The sequence below is a fragment of the Dasypus novemcinctus genome, chromosome 11, assembly GCF_030445035.2.
Source record: "Dasypus novemcinctus isolate mDasNov1 chromosome 11, mDasNov1.1.hap2, whole genome shotgun sequence".
In the NCBI taxonomy this organism is placed as follows: domain Eukaryota; kingdom Metazoa; phylum Chordata; class Mammalia; order Cingulata; family Dasypodidae; genus Dasypus; species Dasypus novemcinctus.
In genome coordinates this window covers 12351542-12369571 of record NC_080683.1, presented here as the reverse complement: position 1 = coordinate 12369571, position 18030 = coordinate 12351542, and the positions used below count along the sequence as shown (strand labels likewise).

The following is an 18030-nucleotide window of genomic DNA, read 5'->3' as shown; positions in this document are numbered from 1 at the left end:
GCGCCATTCCTGGGCAGGCTGCTCTCTCCTTCGCGCTGGGCGGCTCTCCTTATGGGTGCACTCCTTGCGCGTGGGGCTACCCTACGCGGGGGACACCCCTGTGTAGCAGGGCACTCCCTGCGCGCATCAGCACTGCGCATGGGCCAGCTGCACACGGGTCAAGGAGGCCTGGGGTTTGAACCACGGACCTCCCATGTGGTAGACGGACGCCCTAACCACTGGGCCAAGTCCGTTTCCCGCAATATCTTCTTTGACCCACTGATTACTTAGGAGTGTGTTGTTTAACCTCCACACATTTGTGAATTTACACTTTTCCTGTCTGTTATTGATTTCCAATTTCATTCCATTGTAATCTGAGATGGTGCTTTGTATAATTTCAATCTTTTTATATATATTGAGAACTGTACTATGCCCTTACATGTGGTCTATCCTGGAGAAAGATCCATGGATACTCAAGAAGAATGTTTAACCCACTGAATTTGGATGCAGCATTCTGTATGTGATAGGTCTAACTTGTTTATCATATTGTTCAATTTTTGTTTCCTTGTTGATTTTCTGTCTAGTTCTATCTAATGATGTGAGTGGGGTGTTGAAGTCTCCAATGATTATTGTAGAGATGTCTGTTTCTCCCTTCAGTCTGCAAGAGTTTGTCTCATGTATCTTGGGGCACGCTAGTTAGGTGCATAGGCATTTATGCCTGTTATATCTTCCTGGTGGATTGTCCCCTTTTATTAATATATAATGGCCTTCTGTATCTCTTATAATTTTTTTGCATTTAAAATTTGTTTTATCCATTATTAATATAGCTACACCTGCTCTCCTTTTTGGTTGCTATTTGCATGAAGTATCTTTTCCAACCTTTTACTTTTTTTTTGAAAGTTTTTAAAATTTTTCTCCCCATCCCTCCCCCCCACCCCGAGTTGTCTAGTCTCTGTCCATTTGGCTGTGTGTTCTTCTTTTGTCTGCTTCTGTTGTCGTCAGTGGCATGGGAACCTGTGTCTTTTTGTTGCATCATCTTGCTGCATCAACTCTCTGTGTGTGAGGCACCATTCCTGGGCAGGCTGAACTTTCTTTTGTGCTGGACATCTCTCCTTACAGGGCACACTCCTTGTGTGGGGGGTTTGTGGGGACACCCCTGCGTAGCAGGGCACTCCTTGCGCGCATCAGCACTGCATGTGGGCCAGCTCCACACGGGTCAAGGAGGCCCGGGGTTTGAACCGTGCACCTCCCATGTGGTAGATGGATGCCCTATCCACTGGGCCAAGTCTGCTTCCCTCCAACCTTTTACTTTCAGCAGATTTATATCCCTGGGTCTAAGATATAAGCAGCTTATGGATGGCTCATGTTGTTTTTTTGTTTGTTTGTTTTTTAAAATATTTTTCTCTCCTCTTCCCCACCCCACCCGCCAAGTTTTCTGCTCTGTGTGTCCATTTGCTGTGTGTTCTTCTGTGTTCACTTGTATTCTTGTCATGGCACCCAGAATCTGTGTCTCATTTTGTTGCATCAACTTGGTGCATCAGCTCTCCGTGTGTGCGGCGCCATTCCTGGGCAGGCTGAACTTTTTTCGAGCTGGGCGGCTCTCCTTATGGGTGCACTCCTTGCACGTGGGGCTCCCCTATGCGGGGACACCCCTGCATGGCACGGCACTCCTTGCATCAGCACTGCGCATGGGCCAGCTCCACACGGGTCAAGGAGGACCGGGGTTTGAATCTTGGACCTCCCATGTGGTAGGTGGATGCCCTATCCATTAGGCCAAATCTGCTTCCCAGCTCATGTTGTTTTTATCCATTCTGTCAGCCTGTATCTTTTGATCAGGTAGTTTAATCCATTCACATTCAATGGTATTATTGTAAATGCATTATTTACTTCCACCATTTTATTCTCTGATTTTCATATCATACTATATTTTGTCTGTTTTTTTATTCTTTTGGTTATCTTTTCTATTCTTTCTTCTATACTCTCCTCCAGGCCTCTATCTCCTTCCTTTTTCTTTCAGGTTCTAAGGCTTCCTTCAATATTTCCTGCAAAAGTGGATTCTTTTTTATAAACTCTTTGTTTCTGTTCATTTGTGAATGTTTTATACTCACCTTCGTCCTTCAAAGAAGGACAGCTTTGCTGGATGAAGTATTCTCAGCTGGTAGTTGTCTTTCAGTATCCTAATTGTCTCATATCACGGTCTTCTCACCTCCATCATTCCTGATCTGCACAAAGTCTTACTGGGCATGGCTTGTATGTGATAGTTTGCTTCTCCCTGGCTTCTCTGAGAATTTTTTCTTTGTCTTTAACATTTGAAATTCTGAGTAGTATGTGTCTTGGAGTAGGTCTGTCCAGATTTATTCTGATTGTGGTAGGGTGTGCTTCATGGACATATAAGTTCATTTCTTTTCTGAGATTTGGGAAATTTTCTACTATTTCCTCAAACTCTTTCTGCCCCTTTTCCCTTCTCTTCTCCTTCTAGAACTCCCATTACACGTATATTGCTGCATTTCATGTTGTTATTTAACTGAGACCCCGTTCAGTTTTTTCTATTTTCTTTCTCTGTTCTTTTGTCTCAAATTTTAGCTGTTCTGTCTTCTGTATCACTAATTCTTTGTCCTATAATTTCAAGACTGCTGTTGTATGCCTCAAATGTGTTTTTTATTTCAACTGTTGTGTTTTTCATTCCCATGAGCTCTGTTACTTTTCTGTTCAGGATTTCAAATTTGTCTCTCTTTAGTCATATTGTCTTTCAACTCAATTTGATTTTGGAAATTTGTGTGCATCTCACTAATTCTCTCAAATTCTGCATCTCTCTAGGGCTTTGATATATTCCATTTCTTGGACCATGTTTTCCACTTTCTTAGTATGGCTTGTAAGATAGAGTTCACTGCCATGTCAGTTGGCCCTTCTTTGGAGCCGGTGTTTCTGCGTGATGGAGCTGAACTCAGATGTGATCTCTTTTCACAAGCTTTCATGCTACTTTACTGGAATTGTAGTTGGTACTGGGGTTTAAGATATATCTAGGGGATTTGAATCTCTGGACTGACAATATGATAGCCAGGCCCTGAGCCTCAACAGACTTCAACTCCTACACTCTGATTTATTGGACTTACCCCACTCAGCTAACATGGAGTTGAAGAATGACAACCACCACACCATAGAGCCAAGAGTGCCTACAACTGAAAGCAGGAGGATTGCATCCAGTATCCATGTGGAATCTAAGCCCCCTCTTGACATAGATGTGGAATGGACACAACCAATCCAAGGTCCACAGAGAAAATATGGCATTGGTGTGGAAAAGTGGCTATGGTGGCTGCTGGGTGCGGGGAATGGGAGGAAGAAATGAGATGTGGAGGTGTTTTCGCAACTTGGAATTGTCCTGGGTGGTGCTGCAGGGACAACTACCGGACATTGTAGATCCTCCCAGGGCCCACTGGATGGAACGTGGGAAAGTATGGGCTATGATGTAGACCATTGAGCATGAGGTGCAGCGATGCCCAGAGATGTACTCACCAAATGCAATGGATGTGTCCTGATGATGGGGGAGAGTGTTGCTGTGGGGGGAGTGGTGGGGTGGGGGCGGTGGGGGTGAATGGGGACCTCATATTTTTTTAATGTAATATTTTTAAAAAATGAATAAAAAATATATATATATATAAAAAATGGGGAAAAGCCTCTTACATACTTTTAACTTAATCGCATGCACTTCCTTAGTCTGCCAGCAGATGGCACACTTTGGCATCCCTCTCAGTTCAATGCCTGGTCAGGGTGTTTTTTGCAACGAAGACTGGATCAATGTGATAGAGCTTTCTGCCTGGAGGCTAAGAGCCTTGTCATTTCAACTTTCTCAGAGACAGTTCTCCAGCCTTCTTTGGCAACCCTCTCCCTCTTCCCACGTAGGAAATATTTCCACTCTCTTCTGTGTCCTCAACAAGCAGTTCTGGTAAGTGGAGGTAGAGATCGGGAGGTTGTATCTCTTTAGCTCTTGAGGGCTCCCAAGGCAAACAATGGGGTACCCCACCCAGCCTGGGAAAGCTCCTAGGACACAGCAGACCAAATGTGTGGGTCAGAAGCTGAGTCAGCCTCAGGCTGTGTCCCTCTCTTTCACCTTTTCTAGGGACGTGCATCCTCAACAATCAGTCCCAGTTTGAAGAAAGGAACATTGAGAGGTCGGATTCCTCCAGTCTTGTGCTGGTTCCCAGGGCAAACCACTGCCCTGGGAGCCCTGGAAGGGCTGGAGGGACACTGCAGACCAAATGTGTGTGTCAAGCTGAGTCAGCCTTAGGCTGTGTCCCCCTCTCTCACCTTTGCTGGGGTAGTGGATCCCTGGAGCCCCCTTGGTCTATAGCCCAGGCCCAGAGGCCTGAGTATTCTGAAGAGTCTTTAGTGTCGGGAAGGGTGCTTGTAGCAGCAGCTGCTGGCTTCACATTACAGTTCTGTCATCAGCTAGGTACTGATCTAAATGACAGTGACTTGGTTCTGGGGAAACAAGAGCAGGGTGAGGTTCCTGGAGGCAATAGGAGGTCTGAGAACTGCAGGGACAGCTGCAAAATAGGAAGTTAAAGCTAAAAGGCCACACTGAGTGCCTAGGAACTCCTTGTCCATGGGAGTTAGTCTATGTCCATAGATATCTATGGCCTGGCAGGTGACTGAGTGCATGGAACCACTGGCTAAGGAGCCAGGGTCTGATGTTGACAAACTGGGTACCTCTGTGTCAGGCAGATTTCCATGACTGCTTTTCTTGCCAGTGCTCCCTTAAGAGTTGAGTCTTGAAAATGGTTGTGGGATCAGCAAGAATCTGTTGGTTTTTCTCCTATTTTCCTTACTTCCCCAACCTAGTGTCTGAAACATCAAGGAAAAAATGACTTATATTTATGAAGAAACAACTCCCCTTCCTCCTTTCCTCCCAGCCTCTGATAACCTTGGTTGCTACACATTTGCTATTTTTAAATATTTTACAAAAGTGAAATCATAGAGTACCAGTCTTTATGGACCTTGCTTATTTCCTTAAACATAATGGTTAAGATTCATCCATGTTGCCACAAGTCTCAACTTCTTACATTGGAGTTTTATTCCACTGTTTGGAGACATCATTTTGAATACCATCCATGTCCAACTCCTCTTCCAGACCCTGCAATATCTAGTGCAAACAACACCTTCTATTCCCAGTGTGTGCATCCAGCTTTGAAACCCTGAGTTGTTTTCTACCTACCTTTTACTTTCGTATTTTGGTAGAGGTTTAGTCTTCTTTCTATCTTAGCACCAAGTGTAATTTATTCAAATATATGAATACCTACCATGTACCAGGTATTCTCAAGGTACTGGGTAGACACCAGACATGTTGGTTGAATCCTCTGGAACTGGAAGCAGAATTGGAAGTACAAGAGACTTATTTGGTTTCTGTCTGTCAATGTTAACGGGGAAAGGGAGCCATAAATATGCAAAAAAGACTTCAGATTACCAATGCTAGTTGGACATCTGTTAAGGGAGAGGAAGGAGGATTGGGAAGAAATGGTTTCAGACCACGAGGGGATTTTCTATGGATGAGCTGAGATGGCTAGGACCCCTGCCATTCTGCTGAGAATTGTTTGGGGAGTGGGTACCCTCAGCTCAGTGCTGCAGCGGATTCCCAGGGTGTTTTAGATGTGTACTGTCAGCTATTTTACTTCTCACAGGTAGCATCTGGCTCCTTCTTGAAGGGCCATCTGAATGGTGTCTGTCAGTCTTGCCACTGTACCATGTGGATCTAGTTCTCCGTGTTCAAGGAGTGGGTCCTCCAGGGTTCCAATGGGTCTCTTACTAAGAGAAACTTAAAAGTTAGTGGGATTGGAGCAAATGTAGCTCAGTGGTTGAGCACCTGTTTCATATAAACAAGGTCCTGGTTTCAATCCCCGTACAGCCTTTAAAAAGAAGTTAGTGGGGGAAGCGTCTGTGGCTCAATCAGCTGGGCTGCCGTCTACCACATGGGAGGGCCTGGGTTCTGTCCTGGGGCCTCCTTGTGAAGGCAGTCTTGCCCGCATGCTGCGGAGAGCTGCCTGGCCCACGAGTGCCACATAGAGCCGACTCAGCAAGGTGATGCAACAACAACAACAAAAAAGGGAGATGAGTAAAAACACAGAAGAGCATGCAGCAAATGGACACAGAAAGCAAAAAACATTAAGTCACAAGGGGGGAATAAATAAAAATAAGTATAGACATACAGAAGAATGCACAGCGAATGGACACAGCAGACAGCAAGCAAAACCTGCAATGGGAGGAGGGAATTGAAAAAAAAGTTAGTGGGATGAACTGTAGTTCAATGGAATCCTTGCTGTGTTCCCGGAAAAATGTGTACCCCCTTTAGGGACTAGGACCTTTAAAACTGCAGAGAACAGACTTAAGGAGATGTGAAGTTCTCCAGTGGGTCATTAGGAATGTTGGCTCCTACCTTGACCATTTCTGCTTCGTACCCTTGGTTCCCAGACACGTGAAATACAGATACTGGGGATACAGGGCTATACTGAGATCTTTGATTTATGCATATAATGAATCCTGGGAAATGGCATCCCATCCTTACAGAGTAATGCCTCTGATATGGCTCACTAGCTGCACCATTAATAGGCCATTCCAACACCATTGGGCAGGCAGCCTCTGGATGGTGCAGAGTGTAATATAACCAGTGGAACTTAACATCGTGGGCTTTTTTCTATACCACCTTCACTATATGGTAGGTCCTCTGGTCAAATGCTATGTTGTGTGGATTCCATGGCTGTGGATCAGGCATGCTGGATAAATGCTGTCTTGGGGTCTATGAGCAGAACAAGCAAACCCATACCTGTAATAGGTGCCTAATCCTGTGAGAATTAACTGTTGGGCCTTCCGGGTAGAGGGGACCTAATATAGTTCACTTCCAAGAGCATTTGGCCTCCTAGAAATAGTACAATATTGGGAGCTCAGCATTCATCTCTTGCTATCAGGATAGACATTCATAGGTGGTGGTATATAGATAGACTTTGGTAAGCATGAGCCCATGCTTTAGCGCCCTTGCATAGCTGCCATCTTGGCTATGATGGTCAAATGTATATGGGAACAATGGCAATCTTTGGATGGCCATTGATGAAGTCTGGCTAACATCAACTGGTCAAGGTACTTTGTCTAGTCGGTTGAGTGAATGCATTCTGGAAGGATTTAACATGGCATAAATATCTATATACTTTATTCCTACTTCCATATGTTCTTCCATACCTCTATCCCAGATCTCTTCTTTTATCCTCCAGTTCTTTTCCTTACGAGCCCCTGACCAGCTGGCTAGGCCATTTGCCACTTAGTCTCTATTGCCTATTAGTCTGTACTGATTCTCACTTTGGGTTACTTCTCCTTCTAGAGTGTACTGCTCAAAGTTCCACCCACTGGGAAGATTTTTCCCTTGCCACAGCATTTCAAAGCCATCTAGAATGTGTATAATTGAGCTGCCATCCAGTTAAGCTTGCACACCCACACAGGGTCAATCCATCCATAAACCAACCTTGCATGTCCCATCCTCCTTCAGCTGGCCATATTAGACACCCATTTGACCATAGTTGTGAGCTGAAAGAGGGATCCTTATATAATTGATATAGGAAATATGGAGCTCTGGAATATTTGTTTGTGTACTTTATTTGTGCTCTCTGGTATTACTTGGATTCAATTCTGATTTACCACTATCTTTTGACAACCTACCTTCATGATCTGGCACGTCTAACTGACCCCAGCATATAATGGGAAGCCTCAGATGTTGGTCACTTGGTGCCATTTGGTTAAGGGTCCCCTCACTACCAGGGCCTGGTAGCCCACAAACCACTTCTTGAAAGATGTGTCTGCTACAGATGGTATGTCCTTGCTCCTGAGCCCCAGGAGACTCAATGTGATTCTTTCCCTGGGGCTTACATAAATTCCGTATTCTACCTTATTTTAATAATTTCAACACCATAGGGAATGCCAGATTGTATAACTCAAGAGTCAGGGGTGCTTGTGCCACATCCAGGATCTACTTTTAAAGCCTTTCTTGCTCTAAGCTCAACACAGACCTGACAGTCTTTTGTGTCACCCGCTCTATGGGCAAAATCCGTATTCTTTGGCTTGGAATATCTTGCTTCCAGAACCCCAAGAGGTCTGCTAGGCATTACGCTTCCTCCTTTTCTGCATCCTACATCCTCAGACATAATTTTTCTTTGGGGGGTTTATCACAGTATTCCCCTTAACCCTTGACCCCAGATCTTTCCTGAAGTGGCAGTCTTCACAGGGTTTAGCTTCCATTCTCTGAGGTACATGTATCTTACCAAGGCCTCCGGGTTTTAGCTATCTCTTGCTCATCCTGCACAATTATCATGACCCCATCTGTATTAGGGTTCTCCAGAGAAGCAGGACCAGCAGGACTTACGTGTAAATATTAAGAGACTCAATATGGGAATTGGCTAATGGAATCGTGAGCCTGAATTTCATAGGGCAAATCTCAATTCTTCCTATAGGGCCTTCAACTGATTAGATGAGGAGACTCCTCTCACAGCCAAAGGCAATATCCTTTGTTAATTGTAGATGTAAACAGCTGTAGATGCAGCCAACTGACTGAGTTACATCCATCTATGAAATACCCTCAAAGTAACAATCAGGCCAGTGCTTGCTTGAGCAAACAACTGGACACTATAACCTAGTCAAGCTGACTCACGAAAGTAACCATCACACCATCTATAATCAATGTGTTATATGGGATGACCAAATGGTACAAGTTTTCTGACTATAGCCTGAGAGTTAGAATAGCCCTCAAGTAAAGCTCTAAAATCTAAACATATTAAGTTTGCACTTACGTGAAATGACTGTCTCTGATCCTATTATGGGAATAGAAAAGAACTCCCTTGCCTTATCTCTGGCCACATACTATATACCTGAGGTCTTAATCTGCTCCAGCAAATCGATTTCATCTGGCATTATAGCAGAAACTGGAGATGCTACTTGACTGAGTTCATAGTAATGTAGTTGTATACCCCTACAGTGACATGTATAGTTTAACCAACTCATCCAGGTCCTTCACAGGCCAGACTGGTAAACTACATAGACATGTGATAGAATGCACCAGCCCTGAAAACTTAAGACTGGTTTGTATACTTTTGAGGATCTTATTTCCCCTACTCCAAGATGTGAAAACATTTAAAAAATATTATCTTTAATAGACTTAAGCTTTGCTTTTTATACAAGTCTACTTTAGATGAATGCCAAAAATATGGAATGCTTCACAAATTTGCATGTCATCTTTCACAGGGGCCATGGTAATCTCTATCATTCCAATTTTATATGTGCCACTGAAGTAAGCACTGTGACAACATTTTGATTCACTATTTTAGAGAATTAAGCAGTTTCAAAGGCTTTCACTTAGCCTTTCCCATTATGATAGTACTTAACCTGACAAAGTAACCAAACAATTGCAGTAACCTACATTTTGGATTCTTGGGTTGAGGAATATGTCAATGCCAACTATATATGCAGGATTAAAAGAATGACTGGTAGGTGTGTGAAGACAGCAGACATACTGCGTCTTGGACTTGGTTCCTAATTCCATTTATTACCTGGACTCAATAGGCCCGCACTAACAAGGAGACCATAATGAGGCTTTGGGTTTCCAGTATCAGGGTCAACTTAGACCCTTTGTCCAAAAACAGCTTAACACTTGGATATGCATACCCTTTACCCCAGTGTAGAGTCCCTGAGTTGATGGCTGTAGGTGTCTTTGAGAAGGACCAGAGGCATACTTGCTGTGGTGGTGCAGGCCCCTTTTGGGGTCTTTGCCTTTCTTTAGTCAACAGGTTCCAAGTCTAAATGCTCAGGTCTGAGAACTGGGTGAGGGACTGTAACTTTGAGACAACCACCCTGCTTATCTGTTTTTGCTTTCTTTTGATTGTATAAATTAAGCACCACCTTCTTGGCTGCCTTTCTGTTTTGCCTCAGGGATGCCATGCTTTGATCATCTCTACAACTCCCATGGGGCAAGCCTCTTGGCTACCACTGCAACTTTCCAACTGATTGGTAACGGAAGCACCTTGCCTTCAGGTGGTCAAGTGCTGCTACTTGGCCTTGACTTCTTTGAGGTCCCGTCACTGTCATCACTATTATTGAGCCCAGCTCTGGGACTGCCGCTCTCATCAGCCTTGGTCTGCAGACTTCTTAGTGATTCTGGAGATGCTGTTACCAGAATATTCCTGACGGCCTCGGTTAAAGGCATTCTCGTCTCTGGACACTATCATGGAACAAAATCTGGCGGATTTTATGGCCTCACATAATTATCCATTTCATCATGCCTACTTCTATAACTGGATTTTGTCTAGGTTCTTGACCATGCTTCAGAAATGAATTTTAAGAGCATGTCGGGTTAGTTAAGCCAGTAATTTATTAAGATAAGGAGAGAAGAGAAACGGGAGAAAATAACAGCACATGGGTCCCAGATGGAGAGGAAGGGGCTGAAAAGTGATTAAGTGGACTGATTTACAGACTACAATTTCTCATTATAGATTATAAATCCCCAGGTTTACTTGTGTATTGATCCAGGTGGGGGTGAAGAAGCCAGAATAAGGCACGAACAGGTGCTGGGAAAGGGCAAAGGCAAGAGAGTAAGAGCACCAGAGCATAAGTGAGTCTTTGTGCTTGCTTTTTAAAGCATTATTTATTCCACCTCTTTGCTAATGACATGGGAGGAGTTCCAGCTGTTGCGGTCTTGATTGGTTACCCCACCCATCAATCCCCCAGGAGGGCCCAATAAAAAGGACCCTGGAGAATATCCAGGGCTTCTCCTGGCTTTCAGAAGAAATCTCATTCTGAATAGCAGAATCTTGTGAGGGTCTTCCAGCAGCCATCCTGGGGGTTACCGAATGACACATGGACTTCCTGCCAGGTTCCAGATCCAGGTATTGATTCCCTATCTTATCTTACTAGCCTGCTTCACTTCCTGGGTTTTTTTTTTTCATAGTGTCTTTTTTTTTTTTAATATTTACATACATTTTACTGGGCAGCATGAAAAAGTACTTGAGAGGAAATGATACTAATGAAATAAAAATGTCCAATTTATAAAATTTTATCATTGGACTGCATTTCTATATATTATTTATATATTTTTTAATTTTTTTTCTTTATTTTCTTTTAAATGTTACATTCAAAAAATATGAGGTCCTCATATACCTCCCACCCCACCCACACCACCCCTCCCACATCAACAAACTCTTCCATCTTTTTATTTTATTACTTTTTAAAGATACATAAATCACACAAAATGTTACAATAAAAAATATAAGAGGTTCCCATATACCCCACTCCCCACACCCCCCACTTCTCCCACATGGACAACTTCTTTCATTAGTGTACTTTCATTGCATTTGATGAATACATTTTGGAGCACTGCTACACAGCATGGACTATAATTTATGTTGCAGTTCACACTCTCTCCCAGTCCATTCAGTGGGTTATGGCAGGATATATGACGTCCTGCATCTGTTCCTGCAATATCATTCAGGACAATGCCAAGTCCCGAAAATGCCCCATATCACACCTCTTCTTCCCTCTTCCTGCATTCAGCATCTCCCATGGTCACTGTCTCCACATCAATGATAAAAGTTCTTCCAATGCTAGAGTCACAATAATTCTATAGTAGAATACCAGTAAGTCCACTCTAGTCCATATTTTATTCCTCCGCCCTGAGGACCCTGGGATGGCAATGTCCACTCCACCTCTAAATCGAGAGGGGCTTAAATCCCACATGGCCAGTGGATGAAATTTTTCTGCTTGTCTCACTTTCCCTTAACTGTTCAAACCTCTCAGTTTCTTACATTCTGCTGGAGGCCATCGCTGTAGCTTAGTAATAATTGCCCAATTCCTTTCCTCTTGTACTTAAAGGCCTGAATCACTGCACTGGCCAGGCCACCCCACCCCACAGGGATGCTCCCTTAGGTCGCTAATTGGCAAAATTTTTAGTATTCAGTTTTTAGCCATTTTTGCCATCTGGACAATGATCCACCCCCAAACCCTATCTTACCGCTTGCTAACTCAAACCACTTGTTATCAATTCTGCTGGTAGCAATGGTTTTCTCTGGAAAGCAGATGCCAAGCAGAATTAGAAGTATGTGACTTATTGGGGATAATATCTGTGAAAGTTAAAGGGCAGAGGGAGCAGGTGTAATTGGGGAGGGCTTTCGGGCCACAGTGCTTGTCTGGTACCTGTGAGATGAGAGGGCAAAGGAGGGTGGGAAAAACCCTAGACAGCAGTGCCTGTCTGAGAGTCTTGGCAACAGAGCTTCCTGTCGGTATGGCCAAGAAGGCCTGGAGAAAGTCCTCTGATCCTCACTATACTCAGACACTGGCTGGGGACGAACCAGAAGAGTGTGGCCCTAGCTGAGATGCCGGGTGAGCTGTGTGGTGGGCATCTGTGGCGACAGATGGAGACTGCCGGCTAACTGCACTCCTTGCCGCTCAAAGGCAGGACCATTCTTGAAGGGAGATCCAAGCCGCATGTCTCCATGCCTGACTCTCCGTCCAGTCAGAGGAGGCCCACAGGAAAAGGATCTTATTCTCCTATGGGCGTAACAGGTAGGAGTCAATCAAGGTGTTTTTGGTTAGGGGTAAGTGCTATAGAGGAAATAAAGTGGAAAGTATCATCATGGAGGTAGTGATTAGATGTGTTAAAAGAAAAATACTAGATAGTAGTTAAAATGCCAAGACCGGCTTTACTGTGGCTGCTGCAGCAATGGAGAAGAAAAGGCAACAGCTGGTCTCAACTCAGATTAGCATAAAGATGAGATTTTTTGACGAAACGCAAGAGGGAAGGGGAACTGGAAATTACTGAGGGTCTGGCAAGGGATTCACAGATGTGGGTTGGGTAGTCGTGCAGTTTTTCAAAGACTTGGTACCTTCTACAGTTGGACACATTGCAATCTCCTTTAAGAGCTCAGCATGGGGGCAGAGGTCCACCAAGGGACATAGGCGAGCATTGGAGCAATCCAGACTAAAGTTTAGACAAGTCTGGTGAAAAGTTGAAGTCCATGAGGCTAAGCAGCCTCTTGTGAGGATTCACAGATGACCAGGAATTTTTGAGATGTCATTTTCACTGGCTCCACTTATTTCTCTTCGATTTCAGATTTGTAAAGGCTCTAGTATAAGTCCGGAGGCTTCTGCCTCCATGTTTGAAGGGCTAATAGTTACTAAGTAGGGGAGGAGAGGTAGGAGCTACATCATGCAGTCCCTTGAATTCTATGGTAAGGAGAGTGGATTTTATCCTATAGCTAATGGGAAGCCACTAGGAAAATTTTAAGCAGTGGAGCAACATGTTTTGTGTGTGCGTGGTTTATTGTTTTGTTTTTGTTGGTTTTTTTTAACACAGCCACCACTCTTGTTCCTTATAATCTGTTCAAAAAGCAGCAATTCATGTGTTGCTAGTACTAGAATGGGGCAGTAGAAATGGAATAGCAGACAGATTCAAATTATATTTCAGGAGTATAATCAACAGGTCTTGCTGTGGATTAGGGATGGGTACTTAGGGATAAAGAAGAATCTAGAATGACTCCTGGCTTTCTGCTTTGAAGGGTGGATGTTGACATCAACAGGATGGGAAAGTCTCAAAGTTTTGGGAAAACTCTGTTCTATTCATGCTAAACTTGAGATGCCTCTTAGTCTCCTCATGGAAACGTCATGGAGACCCTTGGCTATGCATTCAGTTTGGATACAAATACTTGGAAGTATTCAAAGCAAGGGATAAGCTTGAGTGTAAATGTTTAATGTTCTCCATGGTCATGAGGTAGAGCAGTCTTAGAGCTGCAGATTGTCTCAATCTCCAGGAGATGTTAGTAGTTTCAAAAATGCTGAACACCAGTTTATCTCCTAGTTTGGGGACAAAGCCAGTGGTAGTGCTTGAGAAGAATGTGGAAATTATATGGTTAAAATCAAAATCTTGATTTTTGGGGGGAGCAAAAGTTCTCATTGCAAGTCAAACATTTGGGATTGTTTTATGAGCCTGAGACAAGGACAGGGAAGGTCTCCCAGAAAGGCAAGAGGGGGTGCTCAGGGCTGAAGTAGCACATGCAAGCCTGGATTATAAGTGTCAGGATGTGTATACCAAGGTGCCTACTCCTTCCTCTAGAGCTAGAGCAGAGGTTGACTTGTAATGACAGAGCCATTACTGGTGATTACAGCGAAGTGAAAAGGATTGGGATCAACAACTGTATCTTTTTTTATGACCATTAAAATTCAGGTTTACTATAAACTAAAACAGGCAGTGTTGGTGTGTTCATCAGTCTTATCTGGGGTTCCACCATGTGTACACCAACAAGAGCTGGAGAAGCACTGATTCACCAGATGCAACTCTTCCTTGCATCCTTCCCCTCCTCAGGCCTTCAGTCACTTCCAAGTCCCATGATGTGTGAGACTGTGTCTTCTATCATGTGGCATCTTATTCCTTGTCACTATCCTCAGAGACCAGAAGGTCCTCATAGAGGACACTCGGGGGTCAGTGTCCAGGCTAATGTGCATGGATGTCGGATGGTGGGACACAGGGATATCAACTTCCTGTGCTTTTTTCCAAGTGCATATAGAGTTAAATCCAGCTGTTATTGGGAGAAGCTGCAGGGAAGATGATAGGAGTCAGAGTTGTGGGAAGAGCCTCCATTTCCAATCTCTTCTTGGTCATGTCTTCTTTATGTTGGTGTCAAAGCTAGACCTTAGGGCTTGAATAAACCCAGTGTAAGTTTTAGGATAGGCACAAGGTGCCCAAGCATGGATGACCTAGAAATAGTCCTTCAAAGAATGATCCTGAGAATAATAGGTGGGAAACCTTGGGTCAGGAAATGGTCCACAGGGTCAGATTGGGAGAAGGGCCATAATTTGTGAGACAGGACATGTCATATTTTCCTCTAGTGCCTCCACTTCTTTATGAAAATTGCCATGTTGACCCACCTCCCTACTGTTACCCTCTCTACCTCGACAGCAGGTAGTATGATTGGGTGGGACTTGGGAGATTTGGTAAAGACAGCGCAAGAGGTTATATCTTTTGAGGTAGGCATCAGTGTCCCAAACACTTCAATTCCTGATCTAGGGCAAAGACAGCCACCAGAGCATTATGTAAGCTCCAAACCCAGAACTCTTTTTGAATTCTGTCCACCTTTGTCTAGCTAAGTATAGGGTAGAGTTGAATTAGCCAGAAAGGATTGAGGATAATGAATTGGTGAAAGTGGAGGCTGTGCATTAAGGATGTGTTCACTGTATTGATAATCAATGATAAGTAAAAATATGTATATTTCACTGGATTCTTGTAGGGGAAGTTGGAATAGAGATGGTGATTATACCTTATCCCTCTGGAACAGGGCTCAACTGGAGGACTGCTAGTTGCTTAAGAGGAGGGTGGTCCGAGGAACAATCTAGAATATTCAGAGACTGAAAACCTTTATCCCAAAACTCGGAATTAAACTTATATTCTGGATTTTTGAAAGGTTGTTGGAGAAAGTTACCCATAGCTGTTAAAAGTAAGGACTCTGCTTCTATCAGCTGACTTTGACTTGTTTGATGCCTTTATTTCAAGTGTTCCCTTGTTGGGGAATAAAATCTTGCTTTGTACATCAAATTAAGAGTTACAGATCAATTTGCTCATAGTTTGCTTTTAGATACATTTCTTGCTATTTATAATGAATGTTTCATGTATGAAGATGCCACTGAATCTCCTGTGCCCTAAACATTAACCCATGCCAACTGAAAGAGATGGCTGTTTAATAGCGTATTCTTGAAACAAATCAGCCGCTATAACAGGGTCTACTTAGAAATCAGAGCCCCAGCTCAATAGTTCAATGGAGGGAATTTAATGTGGGCAGTGGGCCACAGAGCTATTTCAAGCTGAAAGCCAAATAGGGATTGGTGAAAAAATCCAGACAATAGCAGGAAGTCACTCCTACTGTTAGGGCCAAAGGGACAAAAGGAAGGAGTAGTGTTATCACAGCCTAGAAGTAGAGACTGCCAGGAAGATTCTGGAGTCAGGGCAGGGAGGAGAGAGAAGAGCTGATCCTAGAACAGTGGAAGAGAAATAGCCCCTGCTGAAAATGCTGAAGTGGAGGGAGGTGGGAAATGCCCTGGCTTTCCTTTTAGCTACTGGCCTATCTCTTTCCACACATCCCATTGGCCAGGAAGGCAAGAGAGCCTGGGAACGGTTTGCTCTGTTTCCTTGCCCTTTCCTCCCTCACTGTGCAAGGTCATCTGTACTGTGCTGTGGAGCAAGGGCAAACGGTTGGCACAGAATCCGTGGTCCAGAATATTCTTCATCTAGGATTTCCTCCTTAGTGTTCATCAAATCAGCGTACTCTGTCTTCTTGGTTCCCCTGATTTCTTCCTTGATGAATAATACATTTGCCAGTTGCTCAAGTATCAGTTTCTCTAAGTTCTCATGAGACAGTATGAGACAATGACCAGAGCTGGTGTTAGGAACACCATGTACACAATATCCATGGGGAGGCATCTATTTTTAAAAGAAATGAGGGTAATAAACAGGGCAGTCTAACTTGGATTTCTTTATTCTTGCCATTCAATTTTATAAATCAGTAGCACAATAATGTTTCCCAATAGGATTTAGCTGTCTGGCTATGACAGGTAGCGAGTAGATTTTACCTCTCAGTTTTGAGAGGTAAAATTGGGAGCTCTTAGAACCATAGCTCTAGAAACAAGTACTTTTATATGATCCAGTAACCTGTGGCATTGGGGAAAAACTCTCAAAAGGGTAGATCTAGCAACTACTGGAGAAATATAAGGTGAAATATAAAATGTAACATCTCTGCACAACTACAAGCTGAATGAGACTGTCGGTTTTAAACACTTCCACCACCACCACCACCCACCTAGATTTCTAGAACTTCTTGCCAATTTGAGCAATTGGTAATAGCTGCTCTCTGTCTTGGACCATCAACCCTGGAGAAACCATGGTAGAAATATGGCATCTAGGAAAGGCCCCTAAGCAGGCTGAAGGCTGAATTGATCCTGTGTGAGTGTGTATAAAAGTACTGGGTCAGTTCAGGTCCTCCAGGAAGCAGGACAGAGGATGGGTCAGGAAGTCATCCAGACTGAAGTGCAGCTATGAGTCTCAGCCAGTCTGTATTAATCAGGGTTCTCTAGGGAAACAGAATCGACAAGAGATATCTGTCAATAGTTAGATTTTATCAGAGTCTCTCATGTGACTGTGGGAACGCACAAGTCCAGGTTCCACAGGCAGGCTGCAGCCAGGGGCTCCAGTGAAGGTCCTTGATGAGTTCTGGGAGACATTGGCCGTTCAAAGACGAGCTGGTAAACTCTCACTCAATGCTGGAATCACTTTTCCTTTTAAGGCATTCAACTGATTGGATAAAGCATCACTCATTGCTGATGGCAAGCTCCCTGATTGATGTAATTGTAATCAACTATCTATGATTTACCACTGTAGTAAAGTCAGTGGTGACTAAAGTCCATAAGTGCCCTAGTATTACAGTTAGCTCTGTGCTTGCTTGACCAAACAACTGGGCACAATTACCTGGCCCAGATGACACATTAACCTAACCATCACAGGGTCTAAGGGGGACCTCTGGTACAAAGACTGCCACATAGGAATCCTATATTGGGTAGAACTGGCCAGGCCCTAGTGTACCATGCCCTGCTCAGGCATGTTGGTTCTAACAATGTTTGGTTCTAACAATGTTGCAGATCCCTATGGTTCTGCAGCTGGAGTCTGTGTAAATGCACATACCCATGGTTGTCACAGTGATCATAACTTTGTACAAACACTTGAGGATAGGAAGGACTGTATTTAATAACCACTCTGGGACAGATGGCATAAACTGGAACCATCCAGGCATGTTGGTATATATGGTCCCCTGGCAAAAAAGGCTGTTACCTGGGACAAAGGGCCACTGGAGAGCTGTGAGGGAGTTTCGGAAAGGTGAACTTCAGCTCTGCTCTTGCTTCTTCCATGCCATTGCTTTTGAGATACACATTGCTTGTTAAGCAGAAATCTATGACAACAGTCCCACATGCAGTACAGATGTTTACAGGGTAAAA

At 43.8% G+C, this 18030-nt stretch overlaps 1 pseudogene; it reads right to left on the bottom strand.

Annotated features, from left to right (window-relative positions):
* Positions 1–9208: 9208 nt before the first annotated feature.
* Positions 9209–9306, bottom strand: LOC111765241 (U6 spliceosomal RNA; annotated as a pseudogene).
* Between the last annotated feature and the right edge of the window lie 8724 nt (positions 9307–18030).